Source organism: Amblyomma americanum, chromosome 2, assembly GCF_052857255.1.
Source record: "Amblyomma americanum isolate KBUSLIRL-KWMA chromosome 2, ASM5285725v1, whole genome shotgun sequence".
Classification (NCBI taxonomy): Eukaryota; Metazoa; Arthropoda; class Arachnida; order Ixodida; family Ixodidae; genus Amblyomma; species Amblyomma americanum.
Window position 1 is genome coordinate 173,296,849 of NC_135498.1, and position 26,526 is coordinate 173,323,374.

Sequence of the window (26,526 nt, forward strand, 5' to 3'; positions counted from 1 at the left end):
TCTGTTGGAGCAACAGTGGCTACTTCCAAGCTGCAAGCTCTACGTGTGTATTGTGCAGTGATATGTGGTGATGCCGTGTTTTGAAAAAATCGGCTTTGTGCATATTGTGTTTGTGTGCCATGAGCATCGTGAATTCTTTGCCATTGTAGAATGGACAAAAAGTATGGTGGGGCAGCCAAAAAAGAGTGTAAACCAATAGGCCTCTGCCATGAACACTGCATATGTGCCTTGGTCCTGTGCTCATTATGTGAAAAGTGGCTCTACTAGTGCACCAGTGCAATGTAAGTGTGTATGCAGCACGCCAAAAGAAGAACCATCACTTTCAGCACCTAGCCATGAAAGAATGACGATTTTTTCTCTTCAGTCTCGCGCTTCACTATCATGGTGGAGTTATAAGTCTTCTAGTTTGGGACAAAACCCACTGGTGAGCACTGTATTAGTGCTATTTTGCCATTGGCAGTTCAGTGGGCCATGAGGTGTACAGTCCCAATTTGTAATGCTGAATACTGTTGATTGCCTTAATTGCATTAATATTTCATGTTATGTGCATCGTGGTTGACTTCTTTTCTTTGCTGCCCTGCAAGGATTGAGCGCAACTTCCACTTCATTGAATTGATTGGCGAGAGTTCAAGCGCAGTCTGCAAAGATGACATAATATTCGGAACGCGCTGCTCGCAGCCTGTGAGTCTAATTATTGTGTATATCGAACTGGCGTAGTGTTCATCATGTGTGGCCGCACATCATGTTTGGTTTATGGTTTCTGGGCGTTTAACGGCCCAAAGCAACTCAGGACATGAGGGACACCATAGTGGAGGGCTCCCGATAATTTCGACAACCTGGGGTTCTTGCACCGACGCACAGTGCACATGCCTCTAGAATTTTGCCTCAATCGAAATTTGACTGCCACGGCCAAGATCGAATCCGCGTCTTCCGGGTCAGCAACCGAGCACGATAGCCACTGAGCCATCGCGGCGGCGCACACATTATGTGTATGAAAACAAGTGCTACCGCTACGGCAGTCTCCTCAGTCATCGCGCTTGAGCTCATGCTCATCACGGAGCCCATAATCTGAATTGAGCCAGTGGCATTTGTAACAACCAGTGCCTTAGTGTCTGTGCCGGACAGGTATTCCACCGCATCAACATATAGCAAGTTTTGGTCACAGCCGTATTGGCACATGAGTGCCTTTACTCTGGCTGTTCTACAGCAAGTGTGCAGCTCGGGATTCATGTTGCCCGGGACTGGAGCTACTGTGATCTTTGGTGCGAGTTTGGGCGGGGTGGCGTGGTACCTCTGCTGCAACGGAATGGTCTTTTGGGCTTCCACCGTGTAGTGTTGCCCCAGCTAGAGCAATTGGTGCGTCGAGGTGTACAGGTGTACAGGTGCGTCGAGGTGTCGAGGCAGTCCGAGGGCAGTCTAGACCGCCAACCGCAGGAGGACATTCAGCTGATTCAACTCGCTTCGACTATGTCGTTGATAAGGTGCGGGGAACTTCACACTGCAAATTAGCAATGCCTGCATGATTTGCATGGTGTCACTTTTCATGGCTCTTGTATGAATGAATGGATGGAAAAACTTTATTTTTGCCAGAACGCATGTGCGGACGATTCCGTGCTAGACGGCCATCAACCCATGGCTGACTGGGACCTGGGTGGCCCACTCCACGGCCCTCGCCTGGACGACCATGTCTGAGCTGGCCAACATGGCCTTCCACTGCTCGAGAGAAGGATCACGCAGAATATCCGCCGCTGGCGGCGCTATGCTACAGCTCTGTAATATGTGGTCATAAGTTGCCAGTCCCTGGCACCATTTGCATTCCGGCTGAACGTCTGGGTAGATTTTGTTTAACACGTACGGGTTATAGACAGATCTAGTAATCTTCGCCAGACACTTTCCTGCGCCTTCACCAATTGCTTGTCCTGGGCCGGGTAAATTCTCCGCTTAAGTTTGTAATGGATAGTAATGTCGTGAAAGGACACTAGTCCATTGTGGACTTCCCCGGAAGATCCGGCTCACCTGCTTGGCTGACGAAACCTCGAGCATTCATGTGAGCCGCCTCGTTCCCAGGGTTCTCAGAGTGTGCCGGTACCCAGACAATTTTCACCTCTGCAGCCTCTCGCCCCGTGGCCCAACGTAGCAATCGTGCCGCTGTGACCGATATTATGCCCCTCGCCAAATTTGGGATGCCTGTTTTACAGTCGCTGAAAATCAGGTCAGCTTTAGTATTAGCTATAGCTAGTGCTATCGCCGCCTCCTCTGCAGTTTTTGAGGAGGGGATTTTGACTGATCCAGAGGTGACCAAGAGTCCCCGCCCGTCCACCACCGCAACTACAAATGCGTCCCTGTCCTTATACTCGGCAACATCTACGTAGACTGCACCGTTGTACTTCCCGTACTTAGCATGTAAAGCTCTGGCTCTTGCTTTCCTGCAGTCCTCGTGATGTATCGGAGGCATATTTTTGGGCAAAGGCTTTATGTACAAGCCCTTGTGCATTTCTCGCTTCACCTGATTTTTCATGTCCCCAGCTGAAGCATCAACTCCACTGCCGATCCTCTCCAATATGTCCCTTCCTACTCTCGCTTTTGGAAACTCTACGGAGTTGCATCACTAAGTGCGCCTCCCGCAGTTGTTACAGGGTGCTGTGCACCTTTAATCCCAGCAGCCTTTCGGTAGACGCATTGCTAGGCAACCCAAGGGGCCGCTTTATACGCCTGCCTTATCATAGCCTCCACGTGGCCTTTGTCCGTCGCGTCCATCTTCATATAAGGCATCGCATGCACTATTCTAGTGAGTACAAACGCCTGTACCAGCTTACACAAGTTCTTTTCTTTGACCCCTCTCTTACGATTGGCGATTCTCCTGATTAGCCTCATGGTAGCATTGACTGTATTTTTAAGCCTTTCTAAAACCTCCCTATTCTTCCTGTTAGTCTGCTGATACAGACCAAGGATCCGGATCGTTTGGACCTCAGCGGCCATAGCACCCCTCCTTTCACCTCTAGCAGTGGTGGCGGCACATAGTGCCACGCATTTATCCCTCTTGGTTTATCTCTGAGCACAAAAAGCTCGGACTTGGGCTGAGAGCACAAGAGTCCTGCCTCCCCTGCTAGCTCCTCCTGAATATCCACTGCCTGTTGTACAGTTTTGTCCAATTGTGCGTCGCATCCCCTTGTTACCCATAGGGTAATGTCATACGCATAAAATGTATGTTTAAGTCCCGATATCCCTGCCAGCCATGACTCTATCTTAATCAAGGCGAGATTAAACAAGAACGGCGATAAAACCGACTTTTATGATGTCCCCCTGCCCCTCAACGAGAAGGGATCCTATTTAACTTCTCCGACTACAATCTCCGCAGTCCTACCCTCCAGAAATGATCTGATGTATCGGAAGGTTCTACCCCCCGGTTATATGTCCAATGGGTTCCTTAATATTGCTTCGTCCTATGTCCGATAGGTTCCTGAATATTGCCTCATGGGTAACATTGGCGAAAGCCTTATTGAGGTCGAGCCCCAAGATTGCCTTGGTGCTTGTGCCGTACCCAGGATAAAATACATCCTTTATGAGTTGCATCATGATGTCCCGCGTTGATAAATTAGCCCTGAAGCCAACCATCGTTTCAGGTATCAACTTCTTGTCCTCCACATAACCCTGAAGCCTGTTGCGGACCACATGCTTCATCAATTTGACCAAGCAGGACATCAGCGAGATGGGATGAATATTCTCAATACACACCTTCTTCCGTGGTTTAGGAATAAATGTAATCCTAGCATGCTTCCACTCTGCCGGAATCTCCCCAGCTGCCCAAAACGACTCTTGGAGATGCAGCGGATCACGTGTGCCACCTGCGCAGAATACTTCTGGAGCTGCTGCACGGTGTAGGAGGTACAGGCCCAGCAAACGCAGTCTGTCTACTGTAGGGGTGGGAGTGTCTTCGAAGTGGAGGTCAATATCGGGGTCGACTACTTGGGTCCTCGAACACGCGCGGATAACGAGCAGTTCTGAATTCTCAGGTGCGCACATAAGCCCGCTCTCAGTCGCATAGTTTTCCATAACCTAGATGACTTCTTGAAGGCTATCTTGGGTGTGGCCGTCAGAGCCTGTCGTCATCCACATCGTTCTACTAGCCTTAGTAGCACGGCCCGCCATGCATGATCTGTGTCACACTGACTGCCAAGGGACATTTTCTTCTATGTGTCTCTCAAAGTTTGCAACTGCTCAGGAGCCTCACCTCTTTGGCCTCAAGCAGCCTCACTGGACACCTGGTTCCGACTCTGCATTAAAGCAAGCATTGCTTGCACAGTCCGCACCAGCTCCTCTGTGGCGTCAGCCTGGCGCGCCATATGGCCTTCAATCTGTATTGCAAAGACAACATAACTATTCATAAACATTAAATACTTTAAGAGAGGCAACGGTGAAGGAATTGCTGATTACTTACCCTTGCCATATGGCCCCTGATGTGCGCCAGGTCCCGGCCTATTTGTTGACGCTGGTGCTCCTGACTAGTCACCAAGCGCCTCTGCTGGTGTCGTTGGCTATGATACAAGGCACGCCTTCTCTGTGCACAGGCTTGGCGCAGAGGCCTATGAGGAAGGCTATGAAGCCGCCTGTGCACAGGTGGCATTGCTTGGGGGGTGGTGGCTGGTGATGTTAGGGACTGGCATGGGCCTCTGCATGTGTGTTGTTGCAGTGTGGTCTGAGCACCTTTATAAAATACCGAAGTAATTGCTCATTACCATTCATCTAAGTGCACACTTATGGTTAGAAAGGAAAGCTACACATTTCATTACGAAATCATCGTGCTCTGAGTATTGAACCTGGCACTACCCCTTGACCAGTGCAGTTGGTGTGCCAAGCAAACCAGGATGGTTAACAGATGGTAGGCAGAGAGCGGATCGGTCAGAAACTCGAAGTCGGAATGGTGCATGTTTAATTAGTTTGGGAGACACTCTGGACTGAATGCCTATGTACAGAAATGTGGACATTTCACATGCAGCGAATTTATGGCATGTATACTGTTATTTTCAATCTTTTGCTTTACTTCATTCTGCGCCATCTTTAGGACACATACTTAACTGTTTAGCTCAGGTACTGGTCGCTGAAGTGTGCCTACCGTGCACATCGCTACTTGGCCCCTAATTCATAATGGTAATGCTGTGGTGACAAAATCACAATTGTCGTCCTGAAGGAGCCATATTCCTTCAGAGTAAATCCGAAGCTACGAGGAACAACTGGTGCCGTAGATATTGTTTATTATTTGCTGGAACAGCGCTTTAATTTGATGTGTTACCTTGCTTTCAGGTATCATTTACATGAGGAATGCAAATCTGCTATGAAGTGGTGTATGTCACAAACCTGGATTCACATCACCATGCTCCTCGGCGGTGGAGCCGTTGTTGCAGGTGGCGGCCTGGGTTCCTGGGAGGGAAGGAGTTAGCTTGCGTGCACAGGTGGAAGCCTGTGCGGCCGCCTGTGCACAGGCGGCAGTACTTGGGGGTGGCGGCTGGTGATGTTGAGGTGCTGGCGAGGGCCTCTGCATATGTGTTATTGCAGTGTGTTGTGAACACGTTTCTGAAATACTGGAGTAATTACTCATTACCGCTCACCTAAGTGCACCCTTATGGTTAAAAAGGAAAGCCACACAGTTCATTACAAAATCATTGTGCTCTGGGTATTGAACCTGGGACCACCCCCTGTCCAGTGCACTTGGTGTGCCAAGCAAACCAGGATGGCGAACAGATGGTAGGCAGAGTGAATCGATCAGCAACTCGAAGTGGGAATGGTGCATGTCGAATTAGGTTAAGGGATACCTTGGACCTAATGCCTATGTGCTGAAATGTGGACACTTCACATGCAGCGAATTTAGGGCATGTATTTTCAATCTTTTGCTTTACTTCATTCTGCGGCGTCTATAGGACACATATTTAACTGTTTAGCTCAGGTTGTGCTCGCTGAAGTGTGCCTACCAATCACATCGCAACTTGGCCTTTAATTCATAATGTTAATGCTGTGGTGACAAAAGCACAATTGTCCTGAAGGAGGCATATTCCTTGAGAGTAAAACCGCAGCTACGAGGAACAACTGATGCAGTAGCTATTGTTGATTATTTGCAGGAACAGCGCTTTAATTCGATGTGTCTTCTTGCTTTAAAATACCTACATCTAACTACATTAAGTATGCAAAGCTGCTGTCAAGTGGTGTATGTCACAAACCTTGGTTCATGTAATCATGCTTGTCGGGTGGAGCTGTTGTTGCTGGTGCGGGCCTGGCTGCCTGGATGTGCGGGAGATGGATTACATTACCTCATGCATCATGTTTCAGCTGCAGCACGTTGCCTATTGAGGCTTTCAGCAGTTTGTTGGAATGCCAATTTGTGCAGGAATCCTTTGACTTTAAAGGTACAACTTTTTTGTAAACCTGTGTGCAGCGCTGTTTATACAGCATGCTAATGAGCCCTGTAAGTTGGAAGCAATCTTTGTGGTGCTTGTTTGTGTTAACACTCATGTAGTGTACTGTTTGCAGTGCTAAGGTACATATTTTTTTCATAAAGTTCACAGAGAGGGATGCACTGAAATTGTCTTGTACATTTCAGAAAGTGCACTACACACATTGCCAACATGGCTCTGCGCATTTGTGTGTTGTGAAAATGTGCGCTCTCTTGCTCTCAGTAATTGGAATGAAAAGGAGTAGAATATGTTTTCAACCTCCAGCTCATTCCTGTCAAGCATCGTATGCTGCACTGCGTTCTCAGAAGACATGACAGCGACACAAAACCTGCGTAACCCTTTTCATACTTCGTGTGCAAACTTGTATTCCTGAGCATGTAATGCACATCTGAAACTGCCTTGCAATTTCACACATCTTGCCCGACAGCAAGTCCTTTTTCCTATGCAAAGCTTAACACATTTTTGGAAGCAAGGTTTCTTACCTGCAGAGTCTCTGCCCGCCAGCGTGATCCAGAAACGGCGGGGGCCCTGCAGCCACCGGAGCAGTCCTGGCCGACGATGGGAAGAATCCATGCATCTACCTTGCTTATGACTGCTCCAGGGTTCGGAAGCCCTCCGCCCGTTCTCCTGCATTAACAATACGAGAGCTGACTATTACACACGTGCACTTCAGTGGACGGATGGGCAAAAGAGATGTAACTGTGTTGTGCATTCCATGTATTATTAATGCAAGTCAAGCCTCCGTGACCCCTGCTGCGCTCTGTAAGCGCTTCAGCTTACCTTTGGTCGGCAGCAGCCAGCGCTCCAGCTTTGCGGGCGGCTCGCACCCGCTCCTGCCATAGCCGCCTCCACCCTTCAGGCGAGCGAGTGGCCGGCCCTCTGGCATTAAGCTGTGCTGTCAGCTTCGCCCACAGCGGCCGCCTTTCCTCCGCTGACATGCTGTCATTGGCCGCATGGGCCAACGCGCGGTTGTTTTAGATAAAGTTAAGAAGCGCTTCGAGCTGGATAGCGCCGCAGTACGGTGCCTATGCGCCGCGCTGCTCGCTATCGCCGTCACTGCTGCCCGCTGCAGATTCCATTTTAGATCTGCCGCGATTGCGTGCTTCGTAGAGCTCGTCCCCGTATTTCTTAGGGAACGTCCGTGAATGAAGAAACGTACAAATTTTTCATGTCATTTCATTTCTTTATTACATTTCTTTCATGCCACGAAAATAAGTAATAAAGCGGTAAATTTTCAGTAAATCATTTCCTTTCGCCTTCACTGTATGGCAGCCCGAATACTATCCCCCTTAACGCCACATGTGTCAACGAAGCGACAGTCAGGGACTGTCAAACAATTCTCAGTCATAGCATTTTTCACGCTCTGCCGCCATTTTTCGTCGCTTCTTGTGGGTATAGCAGCGGTAGGGTCGCAAAGAACATCGCCTCACGCAGTTACCACTAAACTACCTTCAATATTCTTGCGACTATCCGCGCCGCGTTGAGAACCAACGCTAGGGCCATATATTCCTTTGCTGGCCAACTCATGTGTATGCACTGATACGCTGAGACCGCAACGCATTGCACTGGTTCCCTCAGTGGCTGTAATACGGGACGCGTACGGACCTACGCCCGCAAATGCTCGGCTTCAGGCACGCTTTAGTGCATCGGTGTTTTTCGAACTATGTGACAAGTAGCAGACGACAGTATGTATCGTTTTCATATTTTTTTATTTCTTTGCCAGTTTCGTCATCCCATTCTGCGTTGACGTATCTTGGCACCGCCCCGATGTAAGCGTCACGGGAACGCCCCGCTCAGGGCGGATCGGCGAATATCGAGAATATGGTTTTTTAATAATAATTGGTTTTTTTTTGGGAAAGGAAATGGCGCAATATCTGTCTCATATATCATTGGACACCTGAACCGCGCCGTAAGGGAAGGGATAAGGGAGGGAGTGAAAGAAGAAAGGAAGAAAGGGGTGCCGTAGTGGAGGGCTCCGGAATAATTTCGACCACCTGGGGATCTTTAACGTGCACTGACATCGCACAGCACACGGGCACCATAGCGTTTTTCCTCCATAAAAACGCAGCCGCCGCGGTCGGGTTCGAACCCGGGAACTCCGAATCAGTAGTTGACCCCTGGTGTGTCCTTCTGCCCTTTCTGCCGGCTTTTCGGTGGCAATATCTAGACCATGAAGCATAAGCGCTCGGAGTCATGAAACGTAACCTAATTCGACTTATGCAAATGCACTCGGGCTACACGTAGGCTCGGAATTAATTACTGAGCTCCTTAGGCAGCCTGGGCTCTTCATTGCTAATCACTTGTTGCGACTGACGGACGAATGAAAAGGAAAGTGCACAGGACTGCCAACTGGCTCAAGCTGAGCCACAAATGCTGCCTCATGCAGACAGGATGAATGGATGGAAGCAACTTTTATTAGACGCAAAAATCTTCCATTGTGGTCCGCTACTGGTCGAGCAGTCCTCGGGCTTGTGCTTCACATAATGCTCGTCCACCAGACATTTATGTCCGGCGGGCAGAGCGGCCCATAAATCAGCCTCCCAGGAAGAATGAGGGGGTTTGGGGATGGGGCGTACTGCCGTGATAAATCCTACTTTAGAATTTTCTGCCGCATCGACATAAAGGATATCGGAACGGTGTATGTTTTGGTGTATTGGCTCGCTCGAGCCTGCTGCCTACCCTGATGGAGGCTAGCGCTCAAAATGCATGATAGGGGCTTCTGAGATATGTGATTCTGCGTGAGCAGTTAAATCGTGTAAGGTGTAAGAATTCTTGGGGTGGGAATGGGAGGATTGAGACGACGCTGCCGCAGTAAACGTCCAGTTTCGTGCGACTCTAGGAGAGTGGAAAGAGATACGAGAGGAAATAGAAAAAGAAAGGACGCGCATCACAACAACCGGGTCATATGGAGCGATGATGACGGTTTAGCAACAGATACCCCCTGTGACAAGGAGGCCGCACCACATGTGTGAGAGCCCCTAGGTCCCAGGCCTGTGAGGCCCGGAAGCCACCGTGATATGTTTCATGGCGATTCGACGACCGGCGAGCAAGCGGCGATGCCCCAGGTTGTCAGGAATGTCTTTATTCCATCTCGGCAGCCGGGCAGGAAAGAGCGACGCAGCGCTCGGCCGTGGGGCTTAAACATCCAGTGATATCAGCGGTTTTCATATGCGTCATGATGAACAAGATTTAAGCGATAAGTTCCACACGACACTGGGTGCTATCACGAGAAGAATGTAAGAACCGCCTATCACTTCGCAGATACGAACACTGCTCTTTATATTGCTGCATTTTACTTTAAAACATTTTCTTCCCAGTTTTGTTGTATTCAATTTACGTTTTGATTTTTTTTCATCTTTTTTAACCCCAAGACAGCCAAGGCCTCCCTTTAACCAAGTCGACCGAATTTTCGTAGGGGTCGAGGGTTGGCTCAATTCGCATTGGTTTGAGTACCGGCTGCAGTAGTAGTAGTAGTAGTAAGTGTTTTTATTAAAATAAAAAAAGAAGGAAAAGCACTTAAGCACCTGAGCTGGTGCAGCGGAAATAAAGGATAGCAGGCAGAATCGAGAAATGAAATGAAAGCGCTGAAGGGACAGGAAGAGGGCATAGGGGGAGAGGTGATACACACAAACTATTTACAGAATTACCGGCTATAAGATTATTAATAATACTTGGTTTTTGGGGAAAGGAAATGGCGCAGTATCTGTCTCATATAACGTTGGGCACGTGAACCGCGCGCCGTAAAGGAAGAGACAAAGCAGCGAGTGAAAGTAAAAAGGAAGAGGCGCCGTAATGCTGTCTGTTATTTAACTGTGAATATTGTTCTGTTGTTTTTATTCATTGATTTTTCAAAATTCACAATTGGTGCTACAATTTTGTCATCTGCCATGGAAACTTCTTTGTTTATTCTACTACACCTTGGCCAATCCCCCCGCGTGGGTATGTGCCTTATACCTGGGGTGAAGAAGAAGAAGTGGAGGGCCCCGGAATAATTTCGACCACCTCGGCATCTATAACGTGCACTGACAACGCACAGCGCACGGGCGCCTTACCGTTTTGCATACATAAAAACGCAGCGACACCGGTCGGGTTAATACCGGCTAAATCATTTATCTTGCTACCTCATACGCATGCTGGACCAGTCCTTTTTGGACCGCCAGCACGCTGCTGGTGAGCAGGCTCTCCCTCTGTTCCGCATTCGGCTCTTTTGGTTTATGGAATGAATAATTGTATTTACACTTTCATGTAATATGGTATAAAGTGGGGGGTGGCTCCACACCACATGGATGTGTCCGCGTACTGGTTCGGAAACATTTTGTGAAGTATGTGTAAATTATGAAAGCTTTCTTTTTGCAGTCTACGCAAACCGACTCCCTGATATTGCGTTAATAGCTGGTGTGGTGGAGAATACGCTATCCTCTGTCCTCTGTAGTGATTTATGATTTCCGCGTACACGCAGGTCCAAGGCCTCCCCACGGCGCCACTGCACTCAAACGTTCATGTCCCGGGGGCCCATGACGCTGGCAGCCCGGCCTGTGACGATAGCTTGCTTGGCCGAGTCCTCGGAGCGCAGTATGGTGTTCCAAGAGAGATACGCTCGAATTCTGCCACCCTTATAGTGGGGGCAATCTTTAACGTGATCTGGCATCGCACAGGACTCGGACGACTTTTTGCGTTTCGCCTCCATACAAGCACGGCCGCCGCGTTCGGGCTCGAACCCGGGTAAAATGGCTCAATAGACCAGCACCTTAACCACTGAGCCATCGTGGCGGGTTGTTTAACTACTGCTGAACCTGTTTAGAGCACCACTCTTGCCACCCTGACTGTTGCGGAAGTTAGATTAATGGTCGATCGCGAGAGGTTGGTCACCCAATGAATGCTGCTGATTATTGCTGCAGTGCCACGTGTCTGCCACAACGTTGTCAGCGACAGTTAATGCATGCAGCTCCGATGTCTCTCTCACGACCGCCACGTATCTCAAAGCGCAACTGAGGCGTCCACTGACCCAAGGAGTCAGTCATGCACCCTTCCTTCACTTCCCTCAATAACATCGGAGTCTATAGAACGTAGTCGAAACCAACGCCAATGAACACAACGAACGCTGACGGTCTATAGCTTCAGTGCCTCGTTTCTGCCACGTTTTCAATGCCAACGCATGCAGCGCACATCTGTCGCTACCGCCACGTAGCTCAATGAGTCACTTAAGTGCCCACTGTTCCGGGGGGGGGGGGGCAGTTATTGCTTTTGGTTTGGTTTCGAAGCTCCCAGTCTTTATTGCCTTCGCCATAGCTGCGGCTACGCGAAGTCACGTGGTTCTAGTCGGTTCACGCCATAATGCCGCTAATCTTTGCAGTTTTGCAGTGTTGCAGTAAATATAACGTGCCCAACAAGTTGCAAGAAGGTTGTAGTAAAGCTTTCGCTTTAAACTGTGGGAGAAAATAGTTTTATGTGGTTTCGCGCTTTCAAGTACTGAGTTTTTTCCGGGCAGATAAGTAAAACTTCCTCGCTGCTGCCATCACCATCGCCGCTCCTAAGCTAAGGCTTCTAGGCCTCGATCTAAAGCATGGCCTTTATTAAGAGTGAGGAAGTGCAGCAGCACTATGGCTGACAAGGCCGCTCAAGTTTTGCGTTGCGATTAGCTTGAAGATTACCCTGCCGCAGTGACTCAGTGATTAAAGGGGCTGGCTGCTGAATTCGAAGGCTCGGGAGCAAATCCTGGCCGCGGCGGCTGTGTATTCATGAAGATTTTGAAAAATGGGTCCAATGGTGAGCTGCCGACACCCCTGACAATCCGGATTACCCAAGAGCTATTCACAACCTACAATGACATTACAGCAATAACCAAAATAAACAAGAACTCTCCCACCCCCACAAAAATTACTGAACAGACAATAACAGGTAACCTGGAGAAAAATACAGACATTTACCACACCATGTTAAAGTTTAAAGCGAAAGCTTTACTGCCAGCGAACTTGCGATTCCGCCGTGGCGGTGCTCCGAAGAGGCGCGTGATATCACAACGAGCGCCTCGCCTCACCTTGGATATTTCTCTCTCTACATTTCTACTCCCTAATCAGGTGTTCCGCCGCTGCGCAGCGCCACACCTTTCCTCAAAATCCATAATAATAATTGGTTTTCGGGGAAAGGAAATGGCGCAGTATCTGTCTCATATATGGTTGGACACCTGAACCGCGCAGTAAGCGAAGGGATAAGGGAGGGAGTGAAATAAGAAAGGAAGAAGGAGGTGCCGTAGTGGAGGGCTCCGGAATAATTTCGGCCATATGGGGATCTTTAACGTGCGCTGACATCGCACAGCACACGGGCGCCTTAGCGTTTTTATGGAGGAAAAACGCTAAGGCGCCCGTGTGCTGTGCGATGTCAGCGCACGTTAAAGATCCCCAGGCAGTCGAAATTATATATAATATATAATTGGTTTTGGGGGGAAAGGAAATGACGCAGTATCTCTAATATATCGTTGGACACCTGAACCGCGCCGTAAGGGAAGGGATAAAGGAGGGAGTGAAAGAAGAAAGGAAGAAGGAGGTGCCGTAGTGGAGGGCTCCGGAATAATTTCGACCACCTGGGGATCTTTAACGTGCACTGACATCGCACAGCACACGGGCGCCTTAGCGTTTTTCCTCCATAAAAGCGCAGCCGCCGCGGTCGGGTTCGAACCCGGGAACTCCGGATCAGTAGTCGAGTGCCTTAACCACTGAGCCACCGCGGCGGGTCGAAATTATATCAAACTTTCAATTTTCAGTGTTCTCATTCTTCTTTCCCTCCCACCTTAATCCTTTCCCTTACGGCGCGGATCGGGTGTCCACCGAGATATGTGAGGCGGTTACTGTTCAATAACATTTCGTCAAAAACCAAAAAAAAACAAGTGAGCTGACGGCGTTCATAGAGTTCATTGGCGTTGACAGCTTTGCAAAGCCCGTTCATATCCACGAAAGGAAAGGCGCAAAACTGGCTCCGTGAGTCAGTGGAGACCTCAATCTCGCTTTCATGCACGTGTCGTTGGTGCCCAACTGCAAAAGCTTCTTTCATTGCGCTCCACACACTGGATAGGCAGCACGCCCTCCCTGGAACCATAGGAGGTGGCATGCAGTTAATGGTTGATCTCGAGAGATTGATCACCAAATGAACGCTGCGGCCTAGATATTGCTGCAGTGCCGCATGACAGTCGCAAAACCCTCATCGCTAAGGCATTCAGGCCACATCTCTCTGACCACCGCCACATATATCAAAGCGCAAATGAGGCGTCCACATTGATTGATTGATTACAAACGTCTTTATTTCTTCAATGTTCTCCGAACATGTGGGTGGACCGCCTAGTCCGGTAGTCCACTGGCTGCTGCTGCTGCGCTGGCCCTCCCCACCAGCCAGTGCTGACGGTCAGGATCATCGCTGAGCAGAATAGCCTCCCACTGCTCCTCCGAGGGGTTGGGAATGGGGTCAACTAAGGGATTATATTGGCATGCCCACACCATATGGTAGAGGTTAGCTACCGCTCCACAATGTGGACACTGTGGAGAGTATAGTGTAGGGTACCACTGGTGTAATTTAGCTGGTGTTGGGTAGGTGTTGGTTTGTAGTCTCCTAAGGGTGTTCTCTTCTAACTTGTTGAGGGATTTGTGTGGTGTTGGGTACTCCTTTCTGGCTGTTCTGTATGGCGCAAGATTGTCAGCATACACTGCTAAGCCTATTAGGTCGCGGCACCCTTCATGGTCATCAGGGGGAGACGTCCGGTATAGAAGAGCTCGGGCATGCCTGTGGGCGGCTTCGTTTCCTCCTGGTAGTTCCAGGTGACCGGGGAACCAGATTACTGAGACCTGGTTGGGTGGATGCTTAGTCAGCAATGACAACCCTGACTTGTGAATTAATCCGTTAGTGAAGTTTCGACAGGCGTTCTGGGAATCAGTGAGCACAACGGCGTTGGGGTTAGATGCTACAGCTAATGCAATAGCTGCCTCCTCTGCGTGAGTGGGGTTAGATGTTTTCACCGAGGCGCAGTTCACCATCGACCCTGAAGGCGTTGACACCACAATAGTCATGACTCCATTATTTGGTCCTGCTGCGTCCACGTAAAGGGTGTTAATTTGCTTGTCCCATTTCTTCTGCAGGGATTCACCTCTTGCTTTCCTCCTCTCGGTGTTATATGCGGGATGCATATTCCGCGGAATGGGGTGCACGTTTATGCGTCTTCTCACATCGCGTGGGACCTCTTCCCTTTGGTCAATTGTATAGGGCAGATTAATATGGATTTTATCGAGCAGTTCTCTGCCGGGTTTTGTGAGTGCGAGCCGATTCAGTTGTGAGAACCACTGTGCTTCCCACATCTCTTTGAGGGTATTATGTACTCCTAGAGCCATGAGCTTTGCTGTTGGCGTGGAGTTTGGTTGCCCCAGTGCCGTCTTGTAGGCTTTCCTGATGAGTACCTCCAACTTTTCAATTTCCGACCTGGAGAGGTTAAGGAATGCCGTCCCGTACATTATCCGAGAGATCACGAAAGCTTGCACTAAGCGGATGGTGTCCCTTTCCTTCATGCCATGGTGTTTATTTCGGATACGATGTATCATGCGGAGGATTTGCTCGGTGGATGTTGTAAGCTTCTTCATAGTGGTGGTGTTCTGTCGCCCCTGCGGGATATACTGCCCTAGTATATACTGCGGGATATACTGCCCTAGAATCCTATGCCATATCCTTAACCAGACAGAACTGGCATTCGCTCTGCGATGGTATTCAGGGGAAGCTAGGTGTGTCAAAGACTTGGAAGCTCCTACGTGTCCTAATCGACCCCAGCAGCAGCAAGTCGGCCACTAAAGACAGGCTCACGAAGATCTTACACACCACCCCGGGTACGGACACAGAGTTGATCGAAAAGCTCAAGACCAGGTATCTGTGCACGGACCAAGTCGTGGAACAGCCGGAGTATCCTGGACTGCCAAATCCCAAGCTGGACCTCCCACTCACGAAAGAAGAAATCAAAGCAGAAATCGCGGCCATGAGAAAAAATGCAGCTCCAGGTCCAGATCAAATAACAGCGAAGCTCTTATTTAACCTCAGCGATGACACCATCACCGCGCTGGTGGAATGCTTCAACGAGCAGCTTTGGGCTACAGGAACGTTACCAATATCCTGGAAGACAGCCGAGGTTCGGTTCATTCCGAAGGCGAACAAACCCCTTAAACTGGATAATCTACGACCGATATCGCTGACCTCGTGTTTGGGGAAGCTCATAGAGAGGGTCATCAACACGAGACTGAGTAGATACTTAGAAGAAAACAACCTCCTACCTAATACTCAATTCGGCTTTCGCCCTCACCTATCGACACAGGACGCCCTCTTGTACCTGTACAAAGACCTCCTTGAGACACCTCCCAAGTCACAGACAAGGGCCATCCTGGCACTTGATTTGAAAGGAGCGTTCGATAACGTTCTACATAAAAACATCCTGCAAAGCCTCGCCGATACCAACTGTGGCGCAAGAACCTACAACTATATCAAAAACTTCTTATCAGTCAGGCAAGCCACTATAAACTTCGGTGGAATAAAATCAGATCCCATCACTCTAGGCCCGAGGGGAACTCCGCAAGGGGCGGTACTGTCACCCCTCTTGTTCAATTTGGCTATGAAAGATCTACCAGGCCTTCTTTCCGAAATCCCCGGCGTCAAACACACATTATATGCGGATGATATCACTGTCTGGTGCAACTCGGGGAGTGACGCCGAGATCGAGGAGCGTCTTCAAGCAGCAGCCGACACGGTGGACCGGTACGCCAGGGAGAGAGGTCTCCAGTGTGCGCCGGAAAAGTCCGAGTTGCTAATCCTGAAGAACCCAAGGACACCCCTAGCGCAGAACATCTCGGTGTATATAGAGAACCACCCAGTACAGAAACCCACGGAGGCGTCCACAAATCCAGGGAGCAAGTTATGCGCCCTTCCTTTGCTCAAAGCCATCGCCGTTTAGGACACTGTGAACGCCAACGTCAATGAACACTGTGAACGGCGACATCTTTCACTTTTTATATCCTGGATTAGCTGAGCTAATGAACAATATTTTTTTTATGGAATACACTCTCTCTGCTGGTTTTGCGACCCGCCGTGGTGGCTCAGTAGTTGAGCGCTCGACTACTGAGTCGGAGTCCCCAGGTTCAAACCCGGCCGCGTTTGGATGGAGGAGAATCTCCTGATTGGTCGAAGAAGCAAGAAGTTATCATTAGTTCTTGCCCTTTCGCCCAATCCGGAGTTTTCTTTCACGCCACCGTACCCGATGATGGCTCATTTTGTTCGCAAAGGGAGTATTATGTTGTCGCGTAAAATTAGGTCCTACGATGGCTCATTCTGTGCACAAAGGCAGCATAACGTTGTCGCGTTAAATTAGAAGTTATATGCAGCATCAATAACAAAGCAAACAATTGCAAAAGTCGCTGAAACATTACAGTTATATACGGTGCATTTAAATACCCCTGGCTCCGAACGCTTCTCCCTCCGGTCCCCGAGTGAGATGTTTAAAAATCTGTATAGGTGTACCGATTTTGGCTCTAAATTCTTGTCGCAAATTTCTTCCACGACCACTGCCATGCCAGGAAATTAATACATTGCATTTTGTTTCTCATATCATCTTAGGTTGTTATTTTAAATTTTTGTCACTGCGCGTAAAGTAAATATAATTTTGAGTGGACCCGGGACAAGAGCGTCCTGGCAAGCAAATCTGGCAGAGCCTGGAGAAAGGGGTAATGACGAAAAATAAAAATTTGGCTGTGGTTCAGGTCTGGTTAATCCTGGCTGAATAGCGAAAGCTTCGTTTCCTCGGCACGTCGCCTACGCAGCGTCTCATTCCGACGCTCTCGAGAATTCAAACCGGGCTCTTCCGCAGTTGGAGTTACTCCGGGACCTGGCATGACTCCTAGCCACATCTTCGTTAGGACGCTTCTCGAGTCGTGCAGCGCGTTCTTTCTTCCTCGCTTCGCTCTGTCGTTTCGTTCCTTTCGCGCTCTCTATAACGACTACCCTACTGCGGCGGCTGCGTTTTTATGGAGGAAAAATGCTCAGGCGCCCTTGTGCTGTGCGATGTCAGTGCACGTTAAAGATCCCCAGGTGGTCGAAATTATTCCGGAGCCCTCTACTACGGCACCTCTTTCTTCCTTTCTTCTTTCACTCCCTGCTTTATCTCTTCCCTAACGGCGCGGTTCAGGTGTCCAACGATATATGAGGAAGATACTGCGTCATTTGCTTTCCACAAAAACTAATTATTATAAAATTATTCCGGCACGTCGGTGTCGTCAGTGGCGGAAAACTAGGTGCCGCAGTTCCGAAGGCAAGAACTGCGCCGTCACCGATCGTCTAAAGTCCTATTGCCGCTCCTGTGAACATTCTTGAAGTGCTGTTTCAAGGTGGTCCTCTTCATGCGCTCATTGACACTGGTGCTGCCGTGCATATCATTAGCCGCAACTTGTGCCGCAAACTAAAAAAAGTGACGACGCCGCTTTCTGAAATTCCCCTTCGAACCGCCAGCGCTGACACTTCTGTTCTTGTGCCCCTTACTTGTGCTGCAATCTCTGACGCTACTGTCCTTTTTTCGCCCTCACCCCTTTGTGCGCACAGCAAATCTCTCATGTTCCCGCATGCTGTGCTCACACTTTCTGGTGGTCGTAGTGCCCTGTACGTTGCGAACCCGTAGCCTATCGCGACCGCTTTATTTCGGGGAGAATCGCTTGGCACGGTTGATGTCATCGATCTCAACGACGCTTCACCTGTTCCGGATGACCCTCCCGCGTATGACATCAATGCCCTCACTCCTCCCATCGTCGCCACCGATGAGACCTCACCCGACCGGCTCGCCGATTCCGTCGATGCCGCTCTGCCACCTCTCCAACGCGCCCAGCTTGTCGCCTTGCTTTAGCGCTTCCGCCCGTCCTTCGATTCTCATCAAGACACCTTGGATCGTGCAACAGCGGTTCGCCACCATATCGACACTGGAACAAATCTACCTTTGCGCCAGCGCCCTTACCGCGTCTCCTCCGCTGAGCGCCGCATAATTGATGTTCAGGTGAGCGACATACTACACCGTGGAGTGATCCAGCCCTCTCCAGCCCGTGGACTTCTCTCGTTGTACTCGTCAAGAAAAAGGACGGTTCCATTAGATTCTGCGTTGACTACCGCCGGCTAAAGAAAATTACTCGGAAAGTTGTCTACCGCCTGCCTCGTATAGATGACTCGCTTGACTGCCTGCAGGGGGCAGAGTACTTTTCTTCGTTAGAGCTGCGCTCTGGATACTGGCAGGTGCCGATGGCCGACGCTGATCGCCCGAAAACAGCTTTCGTCACGCCTCATGGGCTGTATGAATTTAATGCGATGCCCTTCGGTCTCTGCAACACGCCTGCGACTCTCGAGCGCTTGATGGACAACATCCTACGCGGGCTGAAATGTCAAACATGCCTCTGCTACTTGGACGATGTGGTCGTATTCTCCCCGGATTTTCCGTCTCATCTTCTTCGCATTGAGAGTGTCCTTCAGTGTCTCAGTGACACTGGCCTGCATTGTTACTTTGGCGCCCGACACCTGACTACCTTAGGCCACGGCGTGTCCAAGGATGGTGTCCTCCCGGACCCTGCCAAGCCACGAACAGTTGCTGATTTCCCGAAGCCCACCTCCCTGAAAGAACTTAGAAGCTTTATTAGCCTTTGCTCGTTCTTTCGTCGGTTCGTCAAGAATTTTGCTGCTATTATCGCCCCACTTACACAACTTCTCGCCGGCAGCCACGACTTACCGCCCTGGTGCACTGCATGCGACGAAGCTTTTGCCATGCTGCGCCATCTTCTCACCTCCCCTCCGATCTTGCGCCATTTCGACCCTTCCGCCTCTACAGAATTCCACACAGACGCCAGCGGCATCGGTCTGAGTGCCGTTCTTGCTCAGCGGAAACCCGGCTTCAATGAGTGCATCGTTGCTTATGCAAGCCGTGCACTCACAAAAGCGGAGGCTAATTATTACGTCACGAAAAAAGAATGTTTGGCAATTATTCGGGTGATCACAAAGTTTCTCCCTTACTTATATGGGTGCCCGTTCGCTGTCATCACGCATCACCATGCCCTTTGCTTGCTGTCGTCGCTCAAGAATCCTTCCGGCCGCCTCGCTCGTTGCGCTCTCCGATTACAAGACTACGACATTCAGGTCATTTACCGCTCCGGACGCCGACACTTCGATGCTGACGCCCTCTCACGCTCCCCTGTGTCCTCAGAACTCGACCAAGGCTCTATTTCCAGCCTCACGCCTTCTTTCAATACCATTGATATGGCTTCTCAGCAGCGCAAGGATCCTTTGATAGCTTCAATTCTCGATATCTTAGCCAACCGCTCTGCCAGGGCCCCTTCTAGAGCACTCCGTCGCCAAGCCCGTCACTTTGTTGTGCGTGACCAGCTGCTGTACCGTCGCAACTACCTACCAGATGGCCGCAAATGGCTGCTCGTGATCCCCTGGCATCTCCGCTCCGCTATATGTGCCAGTTATCATGACGACCCGCATTGCGCTCATGCCGGCCTGCTGAAAACTTTTACCCGCCTACGTCTTCGGTATTATTGGCGAAGCATGTACCGTTCTGTCCATCCGTGCGTCCACTCTTGCTTCGATTGTCAGTGGCGCAAGGATCCACCAAAGCACTCACCGGCTCCACTGCAACCTTTACCTTGTCCGGCCCGCCCTTTCGACCATGTTGGAATCGACCTTTATGGCCCTATTCCTAGCACTTCTGCTGGGCACCGTTGGATCATTGTCGCCATAGATCATCTCACGCGCTATGCGGAAACTTCCCCGTTACCAGCTGCAACGGCCTGCGACGTCGCCGGTTTCATACTTCACAACATCATTCTTCGCCACGGTGCGCCTTAGGAATTGCTCAGCGACCGAGGTCGCCTCTTCTTGTCCGGCGTCCTGGAGGCACTTCTTCGGGAGTGTCTCATCGTCCACCGTACAACTTCATCTTACCATCCTCAGACGAACGGCATGGCCGAGCGCTTTAACCGGACCCTCGGCGACATGATGGCCAAGTACATTTCATCCGATCACTCCAACTGCGACCGCATTCTATCATTCGTTACCTATGCTTACAATTCTGCAATGCAAGCAACTGCTGGTTTTTACCCGTATTTTCTTCACTACGTCCGTGAGCCATCTTCAATTATGGACACCGTAATCCCTTACTGGCCAGATTCTTCCGAATTTACAACTGTCTCTCAAGCCGCTGCGCATGCCGAAGAATGCCGTCAACTCACCCGTTCGTTTACTGCCCACGATCAGTACCGTCAGAAAAGTGCCCACGCCACTTCTACCTGTCTGCCGCCGGCTTACCTTCCTGACTTCTTAGTTTGGCTTTTGGTGCCCTCCTCCAGCCCGGGCCTGTCGACAAATCTGCTAAGCAAATACCACGGCCCCTATCGCGTAGTTCAGCAGATATCTCCAGTTAACTACCTCGTCGAGCCCCTCACGCCTTCGCCTGATCATCGACGCCCCGGCCGCGAAATCGTCCACTTGACCGGCTGAAACCCTACTACGACCCTGCTATCATCTCGTGCCCTTAGGCCGCTAGGATGGCGCCTTTTCACCCCGGCGGTATTGTAAGACATACAATTGGGGTTTGCTGCCCCAGCGGCCAGTGCCGCCGAAGGAGGGAAAGCTGAAGAAGACGAAACTGACGCTCTCGAACTTTTGTATCAGTTTGCGAAGAAGAAGCTGACGCTCCACCGCTATGGACGAGGGTGGCGCTGGTGAACACTCTCAAGGTTCGCTTACACGCAAAACACAAATACCCACGAAAGCAGCAGATTGGACAGCCGTCGCCGTAGCTCAGTTGGTAAGAGCACCGGACGCGATATTCGGAGGTCGTGGGTTCGGATCCCTCCGGCGGCATGGTTGTTTTTTCTGCTGGTTTATGAGTAATTTTCTTTAAACCGATTGATTGGCATTAGAAATAAAAAAATATAAAAAAGAAAACATTCCCCTATGCACCTTGGTTTCGGTGACTGTTGGCTTCCTTAATATGTTTGTCAAACGAGCCCCTCATTTCATTTGCCTTGTCTGCTAATAGCTTAACGGGTTTCTCGGTTCTGGCAGTCTTGATGTCATAAGTAGCATAAGAGGGCTCTCGCAAAATGTCCGCCCTCGCCGTTAGATTGCGTTCTACGTCACACTTGGAATATTACAGGACGTGCTACGTCCACCGCTATGGACGAGGGTGGCGCTGGTGAACACTCTCAAGGTTCGCTTACAGGTGAAACATAAATACCCACGAAAGCAGCAGATTGGACAGCCGTCGCCGTAGCTAAGTTGGTAAGAGCACCGGACGCGATATTCGGAGGTCGTGGGTTCGGATCCCACCGGCAGCATGATTGTTTTTCTGGTGGTTTATAAGTAATTTTCTTTAGACCAATTGATTGGCATTAGAAATAAAAATAAAAAAAAACATTCCCCTATGCACCTTGGTTTCGGTGACTGTTGGCTTCCTCAATATGTTTGTCAAACGAGCCCCTCATTTCATTTGCCTTGTCTGCTAATATATATATATATATATATATATATATATATATATATATATATATATATATATATATGTATATATATATATATATATATATATATATATATATATATATATATATATATATATATATATATATATATATATATATATATATATATATATATATATCCACCGTGAGGATACACCTCCTCTCCCTCTACCCCAGCGGAGCTCATCTGGGGGAGCGAGCAGCGATGGCAGCGGCGTCGACGGCGGCGCCATCTGTAAGAGCGCGGCTGCGGCGTTGCTAGGCAACGGCGGCTCAAGGTCGTTCTTTGGCCACGGCATACGGCATGCGGTTGAAGTGCGCTACGAGCCGATATGGCTCGCTGGCTGCCGGAGTAAAGCTTTCAATAAAAATTGATAACTTTCTAAGGCTTAAATCTTTCATTTTCTACACACCTAAATGAAATACCAGGCATGAAAACTTTGCTCCGCCGCAGTGGCTCAGTGGCTGCTGCGCTCGGCTACTGATCCGGAGTTCCCAGGTTCGAACCCGACCCCGGCGGCTGCGTTTCGGTTGGGGCGTGGCACTGGAGCGCATGCGTGCTTTACGATGTCGGTGCGCGTTGGGGTTCCCCGGGTGGTCGGTGTTGTTCCGGGGCCCTCCGCTTCGGCGCCTCTTCCTTTTTTTGAAGCGAGAGCTTTACTGACCCGAACTTGCGATTTCGCCGAGGGGGTGCTCCCAGGAGGCAAATGAAGTCACAACGCGCGCCTCGCCGCGGATATTTCTCTCTCTCTCTCTCTAGCTCCTTAATCACTACTGCGCATGCGCCACTAGTAGCACCGAGCCACTGGCATTCCGCCGCGGCGCAGCGCCGCGCATTTCCTCAAAATACTTTCAATTTTCAGTTTTCTCTTCTTTCCCTCCCTCCTTTATTCCTTCCTCTGCGGCGCGGTTACTGTGTCCATCGAGATGTGCGAGAGGGTTACTGTGCCATTTCCTGTGTTCAAAAACCAAACAAAACAACTGAGCCGACGGTATTCATAGAGTCCAGGTTGGTTGACAACTTTGCGAAAGCCGTTCATTTTTGCGAAAGGAAATCACCCGCCGCGGTGGCTCAGTAGTTAGGTCGCTCGAATACTGATCCGGAATTCCTGGGTTCGAACACGACCGCGGCGGCTGCGTTTTTATGGAGGAAAAACGCTAATGCGCCCGTGTGCTGTGCGATGTCAGCGCACTTAAAAGATCCCCAGGTGGGCGAAATTCTTCCGAAGCCCACCGCTACGGCACCTCTTTCTGTATTTATTCTTTCACTCCCTCCTTTATTCCTTCCCTTACGGCGCGGTTCAGGTGTCCAACGATATGAGACAGAAAACTGCGCCATTTCCTTTCCCCAAAAACCAATTATTATTATATAAGGCGCATAACCGGCTTGGTCGGTAAGGGTAAAATGTCCGAACCCCGTATAGAGTATCTGTTACGGGTCCAATTGGACTTATTTCTGAAAATGTGGCGGAGAGTTTGAAGGATGCTTCTCTCCCGCCACTGGTTGGCCCGGTATTGTACTACCTCCGGGATCGGCCTTGTCTTTAGCGCGTCTTTACTATCCTGTCTTTCTATCCGATCTTTCAAGTCTCCTGCTATCTGCACGTGGTAGCGATTGTGGCTCGTCTTGAGCCAGGGAGCAGGCCTGTGCACTTTTATTTTCCTTCTTCCTGGCAACTATCTATCTATGTATGTATCCGTCGGTAAGGGTTCTGTGAGGTTGTATCAACACAATGATATTTAATACCTGATTTAATGTTTGCACCACGTCCTTGGACCTAAGATATTAAACTTATTTTTGGAATATGGCGGTGTGCTTGGCTTGAAATACTCTGCCACGGGTCGGCCCGGTATTGCACTGCCTCCGGGATCGGGCCGGGGCATACTGGCGCGGCGTCGTCTTTTCTTACAATCTTTACTCTCCTATCCTTTGCCACTCCTACTTTCTGCACGCGGGAGCCGGCGTGTCTCGGCTCTAGCCAGTAGGCAGGCCCACGCACTTTTCTTTTCCTTCTTCCTCTCAGCAACATCAGGCAGCCAGTCAGTCCTTGGGTTAGTGGACACCTCAATCTCGCTATCATATATGTGGCGCTGGTGTCCATCTGCAAAATCCTGCTTTAATTGCATTACACACACAGGATATGCAGCATGCCCTCCCTGCCACCCTGGCAGGTGGCATGCAGTTAATGGTTGATCGCGAGATTCATCACCAAATGAACGCTGGGGCCTAACTGTTGCTGCAGTGCCGCATATGAGCCAGAACGCTGTCAGCGCTAATGCATTCAGGTCACATCTATCTCTCACCAACGCCACATGTATCAAATCACGAATGAGGCGCCCGCATATACAGGGAGCCAATTATGCGCCCTTCCTTTCCTCAAAGCAATCGCAATCCAGAACATTGTCAACGCCAACGCCAATGAACACTGAACGCCTACATCTTTCGCTTTCCATATCCTGAATTACCTGAGCTAATCCTTATTTTATTTCCCTCCCTCCTTTACCCTTTCCTTTCGGCCCGGTTCAGGTGTCCGCCGGTGTGTGGGGCGGGTGCTGCGCCGTCTCCATTTCCAGAAACGAAGGAACCAATGTTCATTTTCATGCATGAAAATAGGTTCTTGTGGGTGGGGGGGAGGAGTTGGTGGCACGGTGTCTTCCTCGCATCTCGGCAAGCGCCTGGGCCTCGCTTTGGGGGGTGGATGCCCTGGTGGTGGCGGTGGTGAAAAGCATTTATTTATCCTTATGTACAGAGAGGTGCTCGGGGAGAGGCCCCTAGTGGGTCTCGCACCTTCGAATAGAGAGCGGAGGCCCTCATTCGGGGACCCCGTTGGTCCGGACCACTGCGCAGGTCCGCCGAACTAGGGCCTGTTGGGCCGATAATTCCTGGCAGCCGAGCAGAGCCGTCTGCCAGTTTTCTCGGCTAGAGGAAAGGGTGATGGAGGAGAGAAGAATTTTGTCTGCATGCCCAAACCAGGTGACAGATGCCGGCCACCTCCCAACAGAATGAGCAGCGACTGTTTTATGCCGAATTCGATTGTTGCTTAATGTGTTTCGCCTCTCATCTCAATTTCATTTGTCTCCTTTATGGCTAACAGTTATTGCTTAACTTCTGCACAAAGATAGTTTCTCACGCTGTTGTTCTGAAATATAGGCATCTCTAAAGTTTTCCTACTCAATATGTGCAGGTACAATTCTGCATATGGAACCAGGTGGAAGCACTACTGACGCTTTGCGCATTAGCTTGAAATCGTTTCAATGGAGGCAAAACGCAAGAGGGGCAGTGTGCTGTGCGATGTCAGTGGACGTTAAAGATCCCCAGGTAATCCAAATTATTCCGGAGACTTCCCCTGTGGCACCTCTTTCTTTGCTGTCTTCTTTCACTCCTTTTATCCTGTCCCTTACGGCGCGGTTCAGGTGTCCGCCCAGATGACACATACTTCGCTATTTCCATTCCCGAAAATTCCAATTCCCAAAATCAACCTATTTTCTTGACCCGCCGCGGTAGATCAGTGGTTATTGCGATGGCTACTGATCCGGAGTTCCCGGGCTCGAACCCGACCGCGGCGACTGCGTATCGGGGGAGGGGGGCGCTGGGGCGCCCGTGTTCAGCGCTATGTCTGTGCGCGTTGGGGGTCCCCAGGCGGTGCAGGTTGTTCCGGGGCCCTCCACTGGAGCGTCTTTTTCATCCTTTCTTCTTTATCTCCCTCATTTGTCTCTCCCTTTTCGGCGCTGTTCGGGTATCAGCCGGTGTGTGGGGTTGATGCTGCGCCGTGTCCGTTCCCCAGGAAAAATATTAATAATTAGTTTTGAGGAAAGAGACGGTGCAGTATCTGTCTCATATATCGTTGGACACCTTAACCGCACCGCAAAGGAAGAGATAAAGGAGAGAGGGAAAGAATAAAGGAAGAAAGAGGTGCCGTAGTGGAGAGCTCCGGAATAATTTCTACCACCTTGGGATCTGTAACGTGCACTGACATCGCACAGCACACGGGCGCCTTTAGCGTTTTGGCTCCATAAAAACGCAGCTGCCGCTATCGGGTTCGAACCCGGGAACTCAGGATCAGTAGCCGAGCGCCCTAACCACTGAGACACCGCGGCGGGTTTTGCCCAGCCACCAATTTTCAGTTTTCAACTAACTTTCTTGTTTCGGTGATTGGTGAGAATCCGAGGGTTGTACAGCTCAAGAGGGACCCCCTACAACTTTGCTTTCTCACTATCGCTCCCCCATTTTTTTCCCTCTCCCTGTTCCTTTATTCCCGCTAGCCGCAGCCGAGGTGCTTCGGGTTTCGTCGGCAGATGCCGCGGCTAGCAACATCTTCTTAAAAAGCGGCTAGCCGCACTGCAAACACAAATTACTGAGCACTCTGAGGAGCTTTGCCGATCCAACTAGGGACAGATTTGCGACAGTATGGCTGGCAATCTCTCCTCCAAACGCAGTTGGCAACTCCTCTGTCACTTATTGACCCAAAGCAATCCAAAAAAGCCACACAACACCACGTTACACGCCTTATACA

The 26,526-nt window shown here is 50.0% G+C and overlaps 2 pseudogenes; one reads left to right on the forward strand and one right to left on the reverse strand.

Annotated features, from left to right (window-relative positions):
* Positions 1-1,614: 1,614 nt before the first annotated feature.
* On the reverse strand, positions 1,615-3,576 carry LOC144119280 (uncharacterized; annotated as a pseudogene).
* Positions 3,577-23,755: 20,179 nt separating this feature from the next.
* LOC144122230 (U2 spliceosomal RNA) lies at positions 23,756-23,896 on the forward strand (annotated as a pseudogene).
* Positions 23,897-26,526: the final 2,630 nt, after the last annotated feature.